Source organism: Agelaius phoeniceus, chromosome Z (assembly GCF_051311805.1).
Source record: "Agelaius phoeniceus isolate bAgePho1 chromosome Z, bAgePho1.hap1, whole genome shotgun sequence".
In the NCBI taxonomy this organism is placed as follows: Eukaryota; Metazoa; Chordata; class Aves; order Passeriformes; family Icteridae; genus Agelaius; species Agelaius phoeniceus.
In genome coordinates, this window is record NC_135303.1 from 76,263,196 (window position 1) to 76,282,675 (window position 19,480).

Here is a 19,480-nt window from a genome sequence, read left to right on the forward strand (position 1 = left end):
GATTTCATTTCAATAGTGTCCCTTCTCGCTAACCAATATTTCTGATGAATTACATATTAATTTAATTGCTATTTTAATGTCTCCATTATTGTATTATGTATATTGTCCTCATGATCATACTACCTACCATATAACCAAAATTTAAGGCCATAGAAGACTATCCAAGATCAAGTACTCCCTCCTGCTAACATTTATTAAAATAATTTGTGGATTCCAAATATCTGTTTCAAAATAGTAGTAAATAAATAAAATAATTTTTAGTAAGATTTCCATGTGCAGACATGGAAGTGTCATCACAGGAAATATTTCAGTAAATTTTCCCAGTATGTTCAGCAACATAAAAATATGCTTTATTTTCCCCCCCCATTCCTGAAATTCATCACTGGAGCTGATCTTAACCAAAGCCTTAGTTCACTGAATGAAGAATAGGACATTTCTGTATGGATTCACAAGGCACTTTCTGTGGAGGGAGACAACACCCTTCCTTCAAGTGGTACTATTAAAGCTCACTAAGCTTTGAGGAGTACAATGGTACTTATTATGAAGAAACATAGAATCATGGAATGGGTTTGGATTGGAAGGGACCTTAAAGATCTTGTAGTTCCACCCCAGTGCCATGGGCAGGGACACTTTCCACTAGACCAGGTTGCTAAAGCAAATGTCTGAGTTCCTCCTCCTTGGCCTTTTCAGACAATGTGTTTTTAGTAATGAGCTTCTACTGCTACTTAGCTACCTCTGCAGCATGGTCAGAAATGAAACACTCTGGATTAAACCTGTTATGTTCCAGTACTTCACTGGGACCTTTCACAAAGGGTGTAAAAGGATGAAGGATAAGACTTTAAATGTGTTTTTAATATGACATATGAGAAATGACCTGTTGGAATGGGAAGCTTTCCCATACTCCACTATTAGGCTCAAAGCTTAACAATTAGTTTTGGTTATCAAATAATGGGCCAAGTTGCCTTCTCTTTGTTTTCAGTAATGTTATTGGCACAACAATGTGCACCAGAGATGCCAAAGATAAAAAGGTTTGCTAAATGCCTCAATAGAGAGGGCACTTCACAGTAGCAACAGGATTTCACACAACAGATCCATCTCTTATACAGGCTGCTCTTAAGGATTTCAAACTCACTCATTAGAGTGACCTGTATGAGGACTTTCTGCCTTGATGGCCACACTGATGAATGGAGAGGAATAGAAGCAAAGCAGGTCAAACAGAAATGGAAATTTTCAGTTTTCCTGAAAAAAAATAGTAGCAAAAAATACTTTCTTTTTATCTGATATGTTTCATTTTGCTTCAAGATGCATATTTATTTCGTGATCTTTTCTTTAGTGCTTAGGTCTATTTTAAAAGCCTTTACTAAATAAAAAAGTGGAAAGGTAAAACTTCTATGATTTCAAAAATTAGCACTTGATTTTGTCAGAATGAACTACGGCAATTCAGAATCTTTGCAACCCTCTAATTTCTTGTATAATTGCCTTCTGTTTTCTAAACAAAGGTGATTGCTGAACCCAGTCAAAATTTGCACATTGTTTCTTCTACTAACACTTTCAGTGACTTTGCTGTTAAGAGGAACAATTTCCCTCTCTCATTCTCCAACATTTGAAGCAATTTTTGAAGGTTTTCATCTTTCACCCAATTATACGCCTGTATATTCTTTCCCTCTTAGCCTCCTAAGTTCCTGAATTCTTCCTTACGTAGCCTGCAAAATATTCATTTCCTTTTGAGAACATGGAAGCCTTAATCACTGTGGGTTGCACAACAAAGACCTCCAGGAAAAGCCTTATTTCACCAGAAGGACCCACAGCTGCTAGGCAGCACTGCCAGATCTCCGTGCTTGGCCAGGCTCCCGGCGTGCCCCCAGAATGCACCCAGGGCTGTGCCACCCCGCTGGCCTGCACCCATGCTGGTGCCCGGTCAGCGGAGCAGAGGGGGCAGCTGTGGCCAGGGCAGGGGAATGAGGGGCAGCAGCACACAGAGCAGGGGATGTTGTGACTGGCAAACAAACAGGGATGACCTGGTTGTGTTGGTGAAATCTCCAGGAGCGTGGATAAAAAAAGATCACCCCCATTAACCCTCTTAACCACATTTCCTTTTAACGCGTAATGTGACACGTCAATAAAGTGTACAGCTAGCTGACAAAGGGGGATCATTTCTAGAGTAGCTCCATGCAATTGTATGTCTGATGACCATATGCTTCAAGAGTCACCTCAGAAGAGAAGCTACATTGCTGTCTATATATCTAGGAATATTAATTTGAGGGTATGTAAGTCCTCAGGGAGTAAGGTACTCTGCATGCAACAAATTGAGAGACTATTCTAGAAATGCCAGAGCGCTTCATGGCCTAATTCATCTAAAATTTTTGGGTCCTTTGAATAGCTAAATAGTGACTTGTGAATATTCTTAATGACTCCACATCACTCACTGGCCACATAAGCTCAGCTCTTGGGAGAGTGTGGTTCATCCCATGAAACACGTGGCTGTAGCCGTGGTGAGGAAGGTCCCCAGCAGCAATCTCATTCGGCAGAGGACCAGGTACCTACTAGAGATGCCAGCCACAGGATGACAGAGATTTCTGTCTTTCAGGTTCAGACCCATGTAGCACACATCTTCCTGAACCTCTGAAAGGCAAATATATGAGCTAGTGTCAGCAACACACACTCATGCTCACAGCAATGCAGTCCAGGCAGCATTGTGTTTATAAAAGATATTTGTTTAAGAACTGCTGACAACTTTTTTTCTCTAACAACTTCACTGCTTGGTTTGGCAACAACCCACCTTTCAGTCCTGGCCTCAGACTCAACAGTCTTTGCCACCTTAGCAGCCAAGCCCAGGGAGAAGGGGCAGGCACCCCTGTGCAGTGCCCATGGCCAGCAGCACCTGTGCCATGGCAGCCCCAGAGCCCCAGCTGCCAGCATGGGCTCGCTCCAGGCCTTATATGGAGATAGCATACACCAACCTTGCGCAACTCACTTTTTCTGGAATCCAGGAATAAATGGTGCTGGCACAGAGAGGTGGCTGCTGGAGCTGGAGCCACGCACAGGCACACACCCAGGAACACATTTTGTCTCTGCAGCCATTGTGCAGCATTCTGCTGTGTGGGAGAGCACTGGCCTCTGCTCTGTCCCCAGAGCTCCAGGTTCAGCCATTTGGCTGTGCTCACTGCTCACTGACCTTCCCCCTGCACTTTCAGCTCCATCCTGTCTTGCTAAGGACCTGGCAGGAGTGCTATGAATTTCTCAGGTGTGTCACTCATGCTTGTTCCCTCTCCTGATCTAGCTCCTCTCTCCACTTCTGCCTCTTCTGCTTTATATCTTTTCCCACCTCAACCATCCTCAAATGCCTTTCCTTTCTGTCTGCCTTTTAAACTGATTTCCTAGCCAGGATCTTAAAACACAGACATGTAAGATTTGTATGATGTCTGTTGCTATTGTTGCACCTCAACTCAAATGGCTGAGAGCAAAGCTCACAAGAGCATATTTCTATATATTTGCCCAGAATGAAGTTATTCATTAATCCAAGCTGTTGTTGAAGGTCTGGCAAATTTTCTCTGACATAATTACTTTTCAGAACAGTGAGAAACACAGCAGCACTGAAAGCCATTACTGTGAATAACTCCCAATCCCTCAGGTTGGATATTTGAGCAGTTTGCTCTTCAAGTAATTAAGGAGAAGCTAATCCCTGCAGGATTCACAGTGCTCGTGGGTCTTCCCAGCCACGAGGTGAAGGGCAGAGACTTCCACACAGGTCCTTCATCCTCAGATCAATAAATCAAAATCCTTTCTAGACAGGATCCTATTTCACACTTCTCTTTCATGAGTTTAGGAAACAGAGATTCATTCTGGAGGCTTGCATTATCTTTGAGAAGAACTCTTGCTCTATCATGTGGGGAATGAGCATGGCCCATTTCAGCATATTCTTGTGATTCTAATCTGTCTGTGAACGGAGAAAAAACCCCAATATTTCAAAACAATATTTACAGATGAAATTATCTCCAAGCAGCAGTGGGAGCCTTATGGAAGCTGGGGAGGGAATTAAGGGACAGTTCATCTCTCGTAAGTGCTGTTCTCTGTGTACTTGCATCTGCACTGCAAGAGCAAAAATGTGAATCTCCAGTTTCTCTCTGAAATCTGATCATTTATTTGTTCTGCTTATATTCGAGAGCAATGAAACAGGATATGAAATTAAATTACATCTCTCCACACTGCTACAGGGTACTTCCAGGCAAATGCCCTAACCCACAGTCTGGAGTGAAGCCAGAAGTGTCCCAGCATCTGCATTGTTCAGGACAGGGGATGTGTACTAATAGACTGAGCAGAGCCAGACACAGATCTGAGCAGCAGCTTGCATAATGCTTATCAATTAGCAGAGCCCTGGCAAAGTGTGGGCCCCTGGGAGCCCAGACTGCAGCAGATGAGGTGGAGGAGCAGCTAAGAGTTAGCCCACAGCAGGCCCCTTTCCCAGGGAACAGCTTGAGGAAAGCAGGGTGAAGCCCTGAATGCATGCAGGATGGATGTGCCATGCTAGCTGCCTTGAGGGCTAGAGAAACCATTTTCTTCACTAGAATAGATGTAGCCTTTCAGTTTGTCTTAGGTGTGTCCCGGTATGCATGAAAAATAATGCTCTCCAGGGGATTTAGGCATAGGGGCCCTTAATATCTGCATCCTAAAGCCCACAGGCAATGAGATGGGTACCCAGATAGCAACACCAGCCAAGAGGGAGGTACTATTGGGCATGCAAGATAGCACAGCTACTGTTGCCTGAGGATATTTTTGCCAGAAACTGTAAGTGCTTTTGGTATTTCAAGTGCCTCAACAGGTTAGACAGGTTTTTTTTTAAACTGTTTTCTTGCAAAATAGTCACCTGAAACCAGTGCATGCAGCACTGGAGCTCCTCAGCACTATTTAAAGTCTAGTTTGAGATCTTTGCTTAATGGACTGATCAATTCACTTAGATGTAGCCAGAACTTCTGCTTGCAGTCTGTTTCCCATGCAGTGCTGGTGCAGCAAGTAGCAGTTTGTCTCACTGGTGGCATTATCCTGGTACCTGTTTGCTTTTGCAAGGTGTGAGGGAATCAGCAGAGCAGGTCTGCATGCTGCAGAAACAGGCAGTGAGTGGGATTTCCCAAAATGTTCCTGGCAAGTTTTGCAGCAGCTGTGGGTCCCTGAGCTTTGTCCATCCCCTCTCTACATCAATGTGACTACTTCTAGGACAGAAACTACCAGGCAGATTCATAAAGCAATTGCTGCTGTTATGCTTTACACCATTCTGTTCTGTTGCTATCACTGGATTGGGCTCATCACTGTTCACAGGGGGTGATCTAAATAAATCTCAGAAAACTTGTGAGTTGTTATAATGACTTACTGTCTTACCTATAAGCAGATTTCATCACTGCAGCTGACTCTTGACTTATGATCATTATGATTCCTGGAGCCTATTGAAAATTGCCTGATAGGTTTGAGCCTTGTCAACATTTGTGTCTTAACTTTATGATGTGTAGTTGTTTTAAATACACTATTTTATGCCATGAACTATTTTGTTTAGGTAATTTTTCTCCACAGTCTTCTTCAAGAAACTTGAAACTAATAGTCATGTTTCAGTTAGGTGGAATGTTTAAAAGCTCACTGAGTGAAAGTCAGAGGAATTCTTCATTATCCTGAGCAGAAATCAGCAGAAAAAGGGAGTCCTGTCTTACAGACAGAAACAGAGATGGAGAAAAGCCTGTGCTTATGCTAACAGAAGTTCTTCAACTTCCTGAGGGGGGATTGGGATCAGCTACTAAATGAGAGATAACACAGTTTTTAGTTTTAGGTTTTCTCACATCACTTTTAAATAACAGCATGCATATGAATTTAAAGCATTCTCTATGTTCATGTTGAGCCCACACTGGTAAAAACCAAACAGGAGAACTTTCTTTGTTGATAATGACGCTGTGTGTTACTGCAGAGAACACAGACCTTCTCTATATCCAGGCTGCAGCCAATTAGTCATGGGGAAAAGGAGGAGATACACTGGATTATCCAGGGAAAGCCAAAAGAATTGAAATTTGTAAACAACTCATAAATTAAATATTTTAATAATTTAAATATTTCAGCCTTGAGTCTGCCATGGACATCATCTCTCACATATGCAAAACTGGTTTATGGAAAATGCTTTGATATAATCTGACACCATGTCAGAGCATATCAGAGGTTTAAAGAAAACTCCGTTTTCAGAGAAGCAAATTATTGGGTTCCTACTCCAGACACGTGTCTATCCTACTCATGTCAGAGAAGTATTGTAAGGTTAGAGTTGCCACTGAGCTTTACATACGACATAACATTCCCAAATATCCAAATTCAAGTGAGATTGCACAGCATGGGCCAAATTATTCACTGAATACATGTCATATACCTCTGCCTTACTGACCTCAAAATGAAAAAGTCTATGCCGGGTTAAAGCCTGTTTTACGTCCTTAAACACTGCTAACTCTCTTGTGGGATAGAGGAAACTGCAGTGAGTTAATGCAAAGCAAGATATGCATTTCAGGAAGGACATGCACAAGCAATCAGGACTGTGATGGATGATCTGTGGAGATGTGTTGCCCAATTTCAGCCTTTCATTTAGATATTGGATAATATATCAGGTGCAATAAACATGTTATTCCTTCAGAAAAAGGAGTGTAAGGAGTGTTATAACAGTCAAGACAAATGATATTGTTTTATGTAGCAGGTAAGGGGAGACAAGTAATCCTCTCTAAACAAACCGAGACAATAATATAACAGGTGAAAGATGATGAGCAGAAATGGTTACATGAAATCTTATTTAGTTGCATAATATTATAGAAATAACAGTTATACATTATTTATTAAAGGAAGCAGAATCCTGCACCCCACAGATCTCTGGAGAGCTGTTGGTAATAAGTACAATGTTCTCTCCATAGCAATGCTCTGCTTTATTATTAATGAGCAGTCTCATGAATTAACCACCTCTGTAAGTGCACACAGCACAACTGCCTTTAGGAAGCCACTTTGTTATTCACAGAATCCAAGAACCCTGAGGCTGGAAGGAGGCTGGAAGGAGCCTGGGAGATCACCTCCTCTCTCTGCCTGGTACAGACCTCTCAACATTGTCAAGCTTTCAAGGTCTTCAGCAATGGTGGAAAGATTGGCTTAAATGGCTGTGCTACACCATATGTGATTGACTGCAAAGTGGTTTTAACTTCCACTACCTTGATTAGACAGCTATAACAACTAAAACATCTGAAAAGGAGAGCAGGTTTGCAGGAAGCACAAGTAGCTAACCCAAAAGCTCATTACACCTATAATATACTATGTCCAGGGCATATTGAGCTGCCAATTCTTTTGGATGCCCCTAGGGAAAGGCACTGGTGCTTGTGGGAGCAGTAGGGCTAGAGGAGAGCACACTCTGAAGAGAAGGGGTTTGGAGCAGTCTAATGGTTAGTTTTGCTGAGGGCAAAATGTTTGAACTGATTGATTGGCATTCCCCTGGTCAGCTGTCTCCCTTGCATGTGGGATGTGCTTGTACTAAAGGCAAATTTTGCACATCCACAACTAGGAAACCACTTGAAAACACTGTTTTGCTCTTCCCCTGATCCTTCTCAGATCATTGATCTGCAGCAGCATCTGCGGTAAAGCTGTTGCAGAGCAGAGGCGGTCCTTGAGAGCAGCCTTTGCATTCATGTGTTTCAGAGTAGAACACCCCTGGTGTGGGGAGGCTCAGGCTCCATCTCACATGGATTTCAGCATTTCAGCAGTTCTACATGACAGTGGTGAAAAGCACCAGCTCCTCTGTCCCAGAGCTGTCCTCACAAGGGCAGTCTCTAGCATGTCCTCTGCAGGATGCTCACTTTTTCTGCATTCACAGACCCAGCTACAGGTTACCTTGTGGCTAAGAGTGAGCAGCCTGTAGAAAACTGATCCCACAGGCTGGGATTGATTGCTCCAGGCTCTGGCTTTGGCAACTGCCTGCTAAAGAATAAGCTGATTTGAAAAGACATTATTGACTCAGCTGCAACATTCGGAAGGTCTTCAGCAGAGGCAGGGCGGCATTTAGTCTTAGTATAGTATCCAAAAACAGCTTGCTCCATTGTTTTCTCTAGGTGTGCCTTTCTTCTTTGTTACCAGGAAAGGGTTGGGGTAGATGAATATACACTTGTCTAGCACTAGATGCTCAGCATGGAAATGTGATGATTTCACTTTGGATGTTATAAGCTGCTCTGTACCTACCACATTAAGGTTGCAATGTCAGCACTGCAGTCAGACTGTATATTTTTGGAAAAGACCCTGATTCTCCAGTACCTCACCAGCTGCTAAATCAGCACAAAACAGGAGTCAGATTCTGCCATTTAGATGTTTTATGCAATGTCTAAAGGAGAAAAGCAAGCAGATGATTTTAGATGTATTTTAGGGCAGCTGCATGCAGGACAAAACCACAGCAGCACTACAAAGGGGATAGGACTGTACTAACAGACTCTGCCTTTGCTGCCTCCAGCTCCAATGCTGCCATGCTCTATCACCATGGCTCTATAAAGCAAATGCACCCAGTGAGAGTAATTAGGCACCCACAGTTTATGGAAATGAAGCAGGACTGGGAAATTGATATTGGACTCCCATTTTTCACAATGTCAAGCATCACCTGGTGCTGCTGAAGATGCAGGGGTTTCACGCTCTTTGCACTCACACAGAGTCAGAAGTGAAGGACTCATAAGCATGAGTCCTGCTGAAGACAGGCCAGAAGTGGAAGGAGTTTGGCTCCCTGCACAGATCTGACATCCAGGCTTGAGGCAAATGGGGCACCTGACAACCCCCTATCAGCCCTACTGGGATACAGAACTACATGAACCTTTCTCCCTTCAGGAATGTGGGCCGCTTGCTGCAGCAGGGTAGCAATGGATGATGCTGTTATGAAAAGACTGTTTTGGGATGAATGCTGTCATAGCTCCCAAATGGAATTTTTGCAAGGCAGATACACCAGGCTGAGCTCATGAGGCAAATGTATGAGCAGGGGAGGGGCTGCTGCTGTGAGAATAAGGGATGAGCTACAAGGTTTTGCTGTCAGGGAATGCAGGTGGAAGCCCAGTCACCTAAAGGCCCAGGGAACGATTAATAAAGGTTAAAGACATTGGTAGCTCTAAATGGGAGCCAGCCTAAATCCATGGGCATGCTACATTTAAAATTTATTTCAACAGTTAAATTCATGAAAATTAGCTTAAACATTCAGTGGCTGTGGAAGCATCGGCCACTTATGGTAGGAGAGATTTGTGATTAAGTGGACAAACAGTAATAGATTATATTAACTCTGATTACTTCTGTGCTTCTTTGAGATTAAAATATGAAAATAGAATGAAAATAGTCCTTATTTTTGACATGGCAATAGGCTTCAATTGAAAGAACTTCCATTCTGGTGAGCAAATTAAGGACATATGAAGTACAAAACGTTTAATCCATACTCAGCCAAAAAGTTGTATTCAGCAAAATGCTACCAACAAATTGACATTCTGTTGAAGGCTGCAGTGATCTGTACCTGAATATTCTCTATATACAGTATTTTCAACCATAGTTTTGATAAGGGAATAATGGTTGCATCTACAAAATTGGCTGAAAAATATTGCCTGGCTTTTGGAGGACAGGATAAAAAATAATAAAAAAAGAAGGAAGACCTTTCTAGACTGAAAACAGGACTAACATTGAATAAATGGCATTGAATAAAGACAGCTGTGATATATTATGAAGTAGAGATCAGTGTGCTGATGCAAAGTGAGTGGGCAGTGGTCCTGCTGTAGGACATCAGGCTTGTGGTGGAGGCAAGAACAAAAGGCTGTGACAAAAATGGCAGCAGTTATACTGTTAAGTATTATTGAGGCTACCATGTGAAAATCGTGGGAGGCAATTCTTCTGTATTTGCTTGGGTAAGGCTTTTCAGCTAAAGGGAATTCTCTACACTTGGACTCAGCACTTAAAGTTATAAACAAATACAGGAAAGTCCAAAGAAGTTCACAGAGCAAAAAGAGAAAATGCAGCTTGTGAGGAGCTGGTTTTTTTCTGACTCAAAAAGAGAGTGCTGGAAAGTGACACACTAGCTGTTACTGGAACAAAATCCAAGAATAAACTACTTGCCAAATTCAGCATGAGTGGGATAAGGTGTAATTAAGTTAACTAAAGGTCTGCATGGTTAGATAGAAGGAAAAGTTTTCTAACTCTAGAAGTAGTTGCTACAGTTGCTTAGGATCATTGTGGCAACCATGTCTACCATATGTCTATGTCCCTGTCAATGTACAAATGCTGTTTGGGATGCTGTGGTTATGCTTGATATGGCTTTATGTCCCTACAATTATATGGGAATGTAGAGCTTTCCAGCTCTGCTTTTCTAACTGTTACTGTGCAAAACCTCCTCTGCTATTGTGATCTAAATCCTACTACATCTTTTAATTAGGAAGTTTCCTTCCTGTATGTATTGCAACCATTTAAAATAAAATTTTGGTACTAACAATGATCATTTCTAGGATAATCATAACATTTTACCTATTGCTCTTCATAGGATAGGATAATCACAACATCTTTTACCTATTGCTCTTAATACTCCTCAAAAAGTGGAAGTTATTATGGTCCTTATTAATAAAGCAGAGGCACAGGAAGGTTATGACATTGCTGAGTGTTTGTAAAGTACTCTGGTAGTAAAACCAGGCACATAACCCGGGAGACACGTCTCCCAGGCTTTTCCCTGCCTGCCAGACCACATTATTTATCCAATAAATTATGCTGGTGAGGATGGAGTACCTAATTCACAGCTCAGACACAGATTGTTTTCCCTAGTAGCGTGCAGAAACCATAATTCTCTGAATGCAGAGGAAGTCCTAGCTGGTGACAGTCCAAGGTAGAATCCATTCCACATATCTCTCACAGAATGCAGGTTAGTACAGCCTGAGAATTGAGGCCATGATATTAAAGTATAATTACCTCCTTTTTTCTCTGATGAAAAAACATGTTGTTCTGATTGTGAAACTGTCTATGATTTGATTTGGAAAAGTAAGAATACTTGATGTCAACAGAAACTAATATTGTCTAATTAATTAATGTACCTCATGATGCAATATGTAATATAATATGTTTTCTCACAGTATTGTGCTTTCACAGAGCTGCCATTCACTGTAAAGGTTACTATCTTTCCTTTTATTCCAGTACAAAAGCTAACTGTAAAACTGGAAATCTTTCTGGGAAATTTCTTGGACACACAAAGGACATACAGGCCTGTTTTTCGATTTTCAGTGCTTTCTGAGATTCATATAAAGGGTTTTTTGTCAGCTTCCCATAGTTAGATGTGCAGAACCAGGTCCTGCAGGGCTGCGGTTTATTTTGCAACTTTCTCACAACTTTTATAATTGCAGATGTACATTAAGATGAAGTGTGAGTTGTTTTGCAAGAGTCTCTTACAATTTGCAGATTCCTGTGTTGCTGGGTTTGCTGCTTTAAAAAAATGCTGCCTGTTCAAGAACAAAACCAGTGAATGCCACAAAAGCGCTGCTTTTTCAATGTTCTTGCTTTCTGTTTTTTACAGACTGCTGTGTGAAAAGCTATGTCACACTTTACATACAAGTAAGGAGGAAATAGCTTGACCCTGTTGATTAATTATTGTTTTGACATTCTGTGTTTGCTTTGGAAAAACTTCTGAAAATCTTATGAAGAGATGAATGCTCATCCTGCTGGGTATCCCTCACATATCAAAAAACTTTCAGTCACCTCAGCATGGCATTTTCCATTCTTTTTCTATTCTTCTCGTTCTTTCTTTCTTTCTTTCTGTATCAATTACAAGCAGCCTGTGCTTGACAAGACCAAAAAATAGCCATACAACATAGTCCAGACAAAGCAATTGCAGTGACTTCAAAGAAGATTTCTTCAGTCTTTTAGCCACAATTAGATGCCCAATGCTCCAGGAAAAGTCTGTTAGAAAAGATGGTTATCTAATGTGCTATTGTGCAACTCAGTAGTACCTGCCTGCACCCAGAACCCAGCCTTCCCAGAAGTGTCAGAGCTGGCAGTGACAGCTAAACGCAAATGCTTTATTTAGGATAAACAGATTCTGGAATGACCACACACAGCTGTGTTCACACCTCGTACTGGTGTCAGCTGGCTAACATCAAGATTAGCATAAACTTTTATCAATATAATAGGGAGGGAAAGAGGAGAAACATCACCATTTATCCTGATTCAACAAATGTCAGAATGCCTGTGGCAGCAGGAGATGGTGACCCACAAAGTGATGGCACATACACATACTGGGGTGTGCAAGGCAGGCATGTGTGTTCCATGCTCAGGAACATGCCCTCAGGAGACCAGCTTTGGCACTGGGCATAAATATGTTTAAGAAAGAAGTAATACATCTGTGTCCTGTTTAACTTGGTCAAATAATATCCATAATTTGTCATTCAAGTAGTTTGAATATTAATTTTTCACATTGTAGGTCCAAATTAGTCAAATGACATTTGTCCAATAATTTAAATCCCCTAGTGTTTCAGGAAATAGCTGGTTAAATTATTGATAGTTATTTCTACATTATTTACTCAGTCTTAATAAACCACTGAAGTGTTGGTCTGAGTAAGTTTGCTCCTGCTGGTATTGTAGCAGTGTCCCTATATATGCTTCAGTCCCATGATGCCCCTTTCTGATGGTTTTTGGTTCACAGCATTATCCCTGGTAGCCCTGATGCCAAGTGCACTGACTTCTTAGACTTCTCTGGTTTGCAAGCAGTGCCTTATGAGCAACCCTGTTGGTTCTGTGCTCATTTATGAAAATTTACTCATGATACCAATATTAGCAAGAAATAAATACAAGTGATATAAGTGTGAAATCACCCACAGTTTACACACGGTCTGAACGTGATGGGACAGCCTCATCTCATGACAAGTGTGAAACTGCCTGCGCCTGCTAAATCATTTTGCTTTATTTATTTAGGTGAAGTAAAATATCCCTGTGCTTTACACAGTCTTCTGCCTGCATCTAGCCAGACACCTTCCTCCTGCAGGACACCTGCTGCGCCCTGAGCCCCTGCCTTGGGAGGAGCTGGCTCTGCCCAGGGAATGCCAGGGACCGGAGGAGGGCATGGTGCCGGGGCTGGTGCAGTGTCGTGGGTCAGGATGGCCCCAGGGAGGGTGCTGCCAGGTCAGGGCACATTCCGGGGCCCAGGCACTGGGGGACACTGGGCACTGGGACCAGCGAGGGACATTCCGGAGCCCAGGCACTGGGGGATATGGCACACATTATCCCGGCAAATCCGCTCCTGCTGGCCCGGCTGCTGGGTGCTCACAGAGACGGCGCAGGTGGGTGATGCTGAGGACAGGAGAGACTGTTCTGTCAGTCTCACAGACACTGCTCTCACTCCCTCCTCCATGGAGGGTCCTGTAGAGTTTGCTCTAGCAGAGGGGCCGGGCGGGCAGTGCTCTCACCATGTGTGCTGCCTCTCAGCAGACAGCTGCGTCTGCTTTTCTGCCGCTGAGCAGCTGCAGAGGGAGGTGGTCACAAGTTTCCATCGCTGTCTGATCCCTTGCAGTTTCTGTAAGTCACTTGGGCAGGAACCTGAACAGGAAATATTTTCTGGAGTGCAAGGTGCATTTTAGTAGCAAAACTGAAACCATCAATGTCAAGTCTGAAAAACAGATGGCCGATAAAAGTAAAATACAGTTCATTCAGGAAGCACATGAATTGATGCAGGATGTTAATAACTCAGTGGCTTGGGTGGCTGCACTGCTTCTGGCACAGCAAGACCACCCCACTCCTCTTGGCTTCTTCATCTGTAGTCTGCCTGTACCTTGGGAGGCCAAGGATCAACCAGCACTGGGAAAGGAAGTTCTGAATATTGTAAAGAAAACTGGTTTTGACACAGGGACCTTTTTACAGCCATCTGTAAGAATGAAAGTTCTCTGGCCTGATCCTGACCACATCACTTGTGGGCAACTGCATAAAAATCAAGGACACTGCCTGGCAGGAGTGGCCCTGGGGTGCCCTGGAGCAGAATGCCCTTGTGGGCCTCTCAGTGGGATGCAGGGGATCTCTCAGCTCCTCTGGCAAGCCAGTCCCGGCGTCAGTAGTTCAGGGTGGGACAGCACAGTGAAATGTTTTTCAAACCCTTGTGTCCTAGAGAATATGCTTCAGCCTTACCAGCAGGCTCACAGCGCCAGAAAACTGAGATGCCCTTACCACAGAGCGCCTATCATATACTGTGACTCTAAGCTCTTACATAGAGGCTTGCTTTTTTCTTTTTCCAGTAAAAACATCATCAGTTTTTGACAAAGCAGTTCTTAAAGTGGTTTGTTTTTCAGCTGAAGGAAAAAATTATCTTAAGGGAAATATCACTTCCCAATTTGTTCTGCTAAGCAGCAGAGATGTGCAGAGCAAAGCAGAGATCTGCAGATGAGGAGCTTGGTCAGCAGCTTCTCCCAGCAAAGTCAAAGCACCAGTAGTTCATATGTGGGAAGAATGCCAGGAAGCCAGAAGTATATTCCCATGTCTGTGTGAAAAATCCTCATATCATATAACAGTACTCATTAAGAAGCATCCACCGGCTATCACAAACTTGATGCTCCTCATGTAATTAGGAGCTGCATGGGTATAAAAATGTCTCACATTCAAAGAATGAGTAATTATCTAAATTTCTGCGAGTAACTGCAAGTCCAAATTCCTCAGCAATCTCTGAGCAGTTGCAGCCTGCTTTGAACATGCCCTGCTCAGGGTGATGAAATCAAGGAGGCTTACAGCAACTTTGACTGGGAAAAAAAACCAGCCCAAACCCCCCCCAACAAACAAACAAAACAAAACAAAACAAAACAAAACAACCCAAACCAAAACCAAAATCTAAACCAAAGAAACTCCCGAACATTTCTTCAGTGCAGCCCACAGCTGTTTGGATCTGCTTTTAGACACAAGGCTTTCTGGAGCTGGGAAGGCACCTTTGGGCCTGCTGGGGCTCACTGCTGACACAGGTTGCCCAGGACTGCACTGGGATTTGTGCACAAAGCACAGAGACAGGGGCTGGTGCTCTGAGCTTCACCTCTCTGCTGGGCGACAGCTCCAGCCCCTCCGCCTGCTTCTCGGGCTTGTTTGGTTTGGTTTTGCTAAGCACTGCTGCTTTCAGTTCCTCTACAATAACGGAGCTTGTGTACAGAAAGGTCATCCTCAGGTCAAGCCAGGATATTTTATCATTTTTTTTCAAACCTGGTATGCAGACAAGCCTTATCATGTAGAGATAAAGTGAATTTAGGCATTTTGAAAAAGATACTGGAAAATGTTAAAAATAATCATTGGACCATAGCTTTTGAATCCTTTCTTTTTCTGTGAGCATCATTAATGTGTTGTAAATGTGGAATAAATGCCCAGTGTCCCTGAAAAGAGCACAATAACATAGCACATCTGGATCAGAATGGGTTTATAAAAAACATTATTAAAATGAACTGACAGGATTAACCACTGTAACTGAAGAAAATAAAATCCACATTTCCCCACTGAATATGAGCTGCATTTTTACCATATAGGGAAGTATGTGTCTCTTTTCAGCTGCTAGCAAGAATTGATCCAAACAATTCTTTTCCTGATTTTAACTTCAAGGCTAATCAGTGTAATCATTTTGTGTGACAACCCAGAGAGCTCTGTGGTGGTGATGGTTGTTGTTTTGCTAAACATCTCCCTGAGAAATAGATTTTGGCCAAAGGCAATGTCATGTGTTGTCCCCCCTCCTGTGTCTCATTGTTGTGTATCTAAAGTCTGTGCCCAAGGGCAGCTTTTTTCTCCCTGGGTATCTGGATATTTCTCTGGGGAAAGGTATTAAACAACTCTGCTTTGCTGCTGCTATTCCCTGATTAGGTAGTTAAAAATTGGGTTAGCAGTGGCATGGAGGATTTATTTCAGGTGTTGTGTGCTCACCAAGGAGTTCGCTTGGTCAGTGTGCTCAAGTGTGTTAGGAAAACATCTGTAGACTCAGTCCTGTTTTGGTGGACACCATGCAAGCACACTTGTCCTGCAAAAAGTGTGTTTGTCCTGCAGGTCTTTGACTCTGCAGAGGAAGAACAGCCTGGAGCTGAAGTTGGCTGGCCATGTTGCACTGCTGTAAGGCCACTGCCCTGGGAGGGTGTGGGATCAACTCAGAGAGAGCCAGAATGCAGTAACATCGATTACCAGCACCCAGTCTGGTGTCCAGCTTACCATGGCCAAGCTCATCAGCTGAGAGGAGGGTCTCACTGAACAAGAGACATGTATGAGATGTGGCTTGTAACACTAGCCCAAGACCACAAACCCCTCTCCTTGATCCCACTGGCCCTGTGATGCCTCTCTTTCCTGGCAGAAGGGGCAACCTTCTAGGGAGCTCACTGGGCTGTCCCATTCCTTCCAGCAGCACAACTTGCAAGACAGCAAAGCAACCTTGCTTCAGCCCAGGTCCACCATGGTAAACCAAGGGAACACCCTGAACAGCAGGAGGGGACACTGGGGTCCTCCAGGAAAGATGCAGCCAAAGAAACTGAGAGGATTTTTCTTTCAGCAACAGAAGAAAGGGAAATAATTTCACTGATGGACCACCATGCTTTAATTTTTATCTGTTATTATTGATTTTAATAATGCTCTGGCTTGCTGAAGTTAGTTTTGTGGAATATATCTTCTGTTGTGAAAACTGGAATCAGTGTTAACTTCTGTGGAGCGGGGTTGAACCTCATGGCCGCAGCCCATCCATGCATTTTATTGTCACTTCATCAAACCTGGGAGTAACATAACCAGTCCTGGGACAGCCTGTACAATGCAAAGGCATCTTGAGGGCCATAAAGGGCCCCAGATACTATAGAATCAGACCCTACAGATGCAGTTGTAATAGGTGATCAGTATGAAGAAGTTTGCATGGCTAGAGTTGGTGAAAGAGCAAAGGGGACTCTTACCAGCATGATGCCAGCAGTCATGTAGTTTGAGTGAAGGTGGGCAAGCTGGCTCTTTGGTCATGGTGACTGACTTCTCTGTTTTTGCAGCTGGATTCATGGGGAACAAGATACATGGAGATCTTTTTTGGGGGGGACAACAGAAGAACAGCAGAAGTTTTTTGGCTGCCCAGCCAATACTCTGAGTGTGTCAGACCAGGGCTTAACTGCTGGGGAAGGTCAATGGAATACACTCAGAGTAAGGAGGTAAAGGATGTTTGTGAATATCATACAGCCATTCCAGCTGTGCCATCTCCCTGGACAGCCATGCCACAGAGGGCAAGTTCTGAGTCATGGACAGATCCAGCTGGCCCCAGGCAGAGCCTGCCAGACCCTGCTATTTAACTGGAAAGTAGAGAAGGCATTTGTCTGCACTGCCAAGCAGGACAAGGCACCTTTGATTCCTAGACATGACCCCCTTCGCCTCAAAATGTGGAGGGTTTTCTAGGAAAAGAAAATGGCAGGATTACACACATTTACCACTCCCTTCCCCTTTGTTCTCACCCAGTCCTCTGCACTGTTTCATTAGGACAGTATTTGGCTCCTGCAATGTACTGAACACATCCACAAAATGCAGTGAGTCAAACCAACTATCCATCTTCTTCTGCAGGTATCTTGGTTTTCTGGATATCCAGCATATCTGAGCACCTGCTTAGACATTGCCGGGATTTGACATGGGAGTATAAAATGATGGATCCTTTCTATATCTCTGGGATTCATTACAAAGTGCTAGGAATCTGTGCAAAATGAGATCATCCAGCCAAAGAGAGTGTGAGAGACAGCTGAAATGAGGAATATACACCTGCACCAGGCAATTCAGCAGCAAGTTATGAACAATTACCCCTCTGCTTGCTGATTATCTGGCATAATACCCAAGAGAAAAGGGGAGTATTCTCTTCTGCAGGTTGTTGGTAGCCCCTGCAGTCTGCAGACAAGGCAAGAAGCAAAAAAATTGTTGCTGTCCTAGACATCAGAAAGGTTTCCCTTGGGCCAGCTGTTTTTGTAAAAGCACTAGACTAGCTTTAGTTTGCTAAATTTCAGGCACTAACAAACCTGGTTTGCAATGTAAAACATTGGAAAAGTATTCAGTGAGCCAAAAGTCCAGTTTTCTCTGGTGTAACCAGCTGAATTAAGTACAGCTACATGGGGAGAGGGTGGAGGCTGTGAATTTCATCAGTCTGAGAGATATCTTTGAAACTCTCGCATTTTCATCATAGAAAAAAGGAACATCTGGACATATTGTGCAAGGGCCACATTCTGCTTTCAGTCATGTTGAGGCAAACCCAGAGTTGTCCCAATGGGACAATCCAAGATTTACCCCAGGATAAACAAGCACAGGATCTGTCACCATATTTTTGATTTTGTTCTCTAAGCTTAACCTGTTTGTGCCCTGTGTGCACTAATTTTCTGAGTTGTTTTCTCCTTAAATGAGATACAGGAGCGGGAGGGAAAATATAATAAGTCTCCAATTTTTCATTCAATTGAGATTTTCATAATTCCTAGCATTCTCTAAAAACCTCTGTCTTGTATCACCCTTTCTGAACTTCTTTTCTCCCCTGGGCAACCTGTAAATTATTATTTCTACCTTCCTCTCCCTCTACATTGCTTACTCTTCTTTATTTTCCACTTCCAGTAAACAAGAATTAACAACTGAGAGTTTTGTTGTTGTTTTTATTTTCCCACTGGCTCCAAAGACCTCAGCTAAGAAAACAAAACAAGACAGTTCGCTCAGGGCCATGCTGGGAATTGTACTTTTCAGCTGTCTCCACTGTATGCCTCTGACACTCCACAAACTATGAAGAGCTGAGGGAACAGGAAGAGGCTGTCAAATGCAGCAGTCTTGTGCTTGTTTGTTTTATTTCTAATTTGTCTTAATTCCTCTTCTTACTCTCTGACTAAACCTTCAGTTCTGTCATCTTTTGAACAGAGCCAGATTTGAAGCTGCAATTTTTTGGGTGAAAAATAATCTCAGGAGTAAGACTCACAAGCAGGGCATGATTTTTGGAGATTTGCTCTTGACACCTGAGGAAGTTAAACTTCTTCCAGTAGCGTAGCTCAAACACTTTGTGAAACTAGGGTCCCTGTGAAAGTATTCTAAAGAGAAAGGAACCAAAAATACTTAGGTACAGCTTTGCATCCTGAGATGCTCAGCAGTAAGAGACAGCCCAGCTCCGTCCCGGGTGCTGCACGTGGGTGTTGACTTCTGTGTTTTGTTGTAACATGCAGGGGCTCAGGTCTTGCCCACTCTGCTTTTCCTGCAGAGTCACCCAACACATTTTTCTAATATTTGTATTTATAATGGGGAAAAGGGATATTTGCTGCAGAAGTCCCAGGAAAAGTGTCTGCAAAGAATATGGGCACTAGCTTTTCCTACCTGTTCTTGACTTTCCTCCCACTCTTTACCACGAGGCACCTGGGAACTTGTAACATATTGTGCTTGAAATCATGGCACTTTTAAGATAGCTGCCTTTTTTCCTGAGAAAGTAATGTTCTTGCCCTGGTAGACATGAAAAAGCATCTTCATACAGACA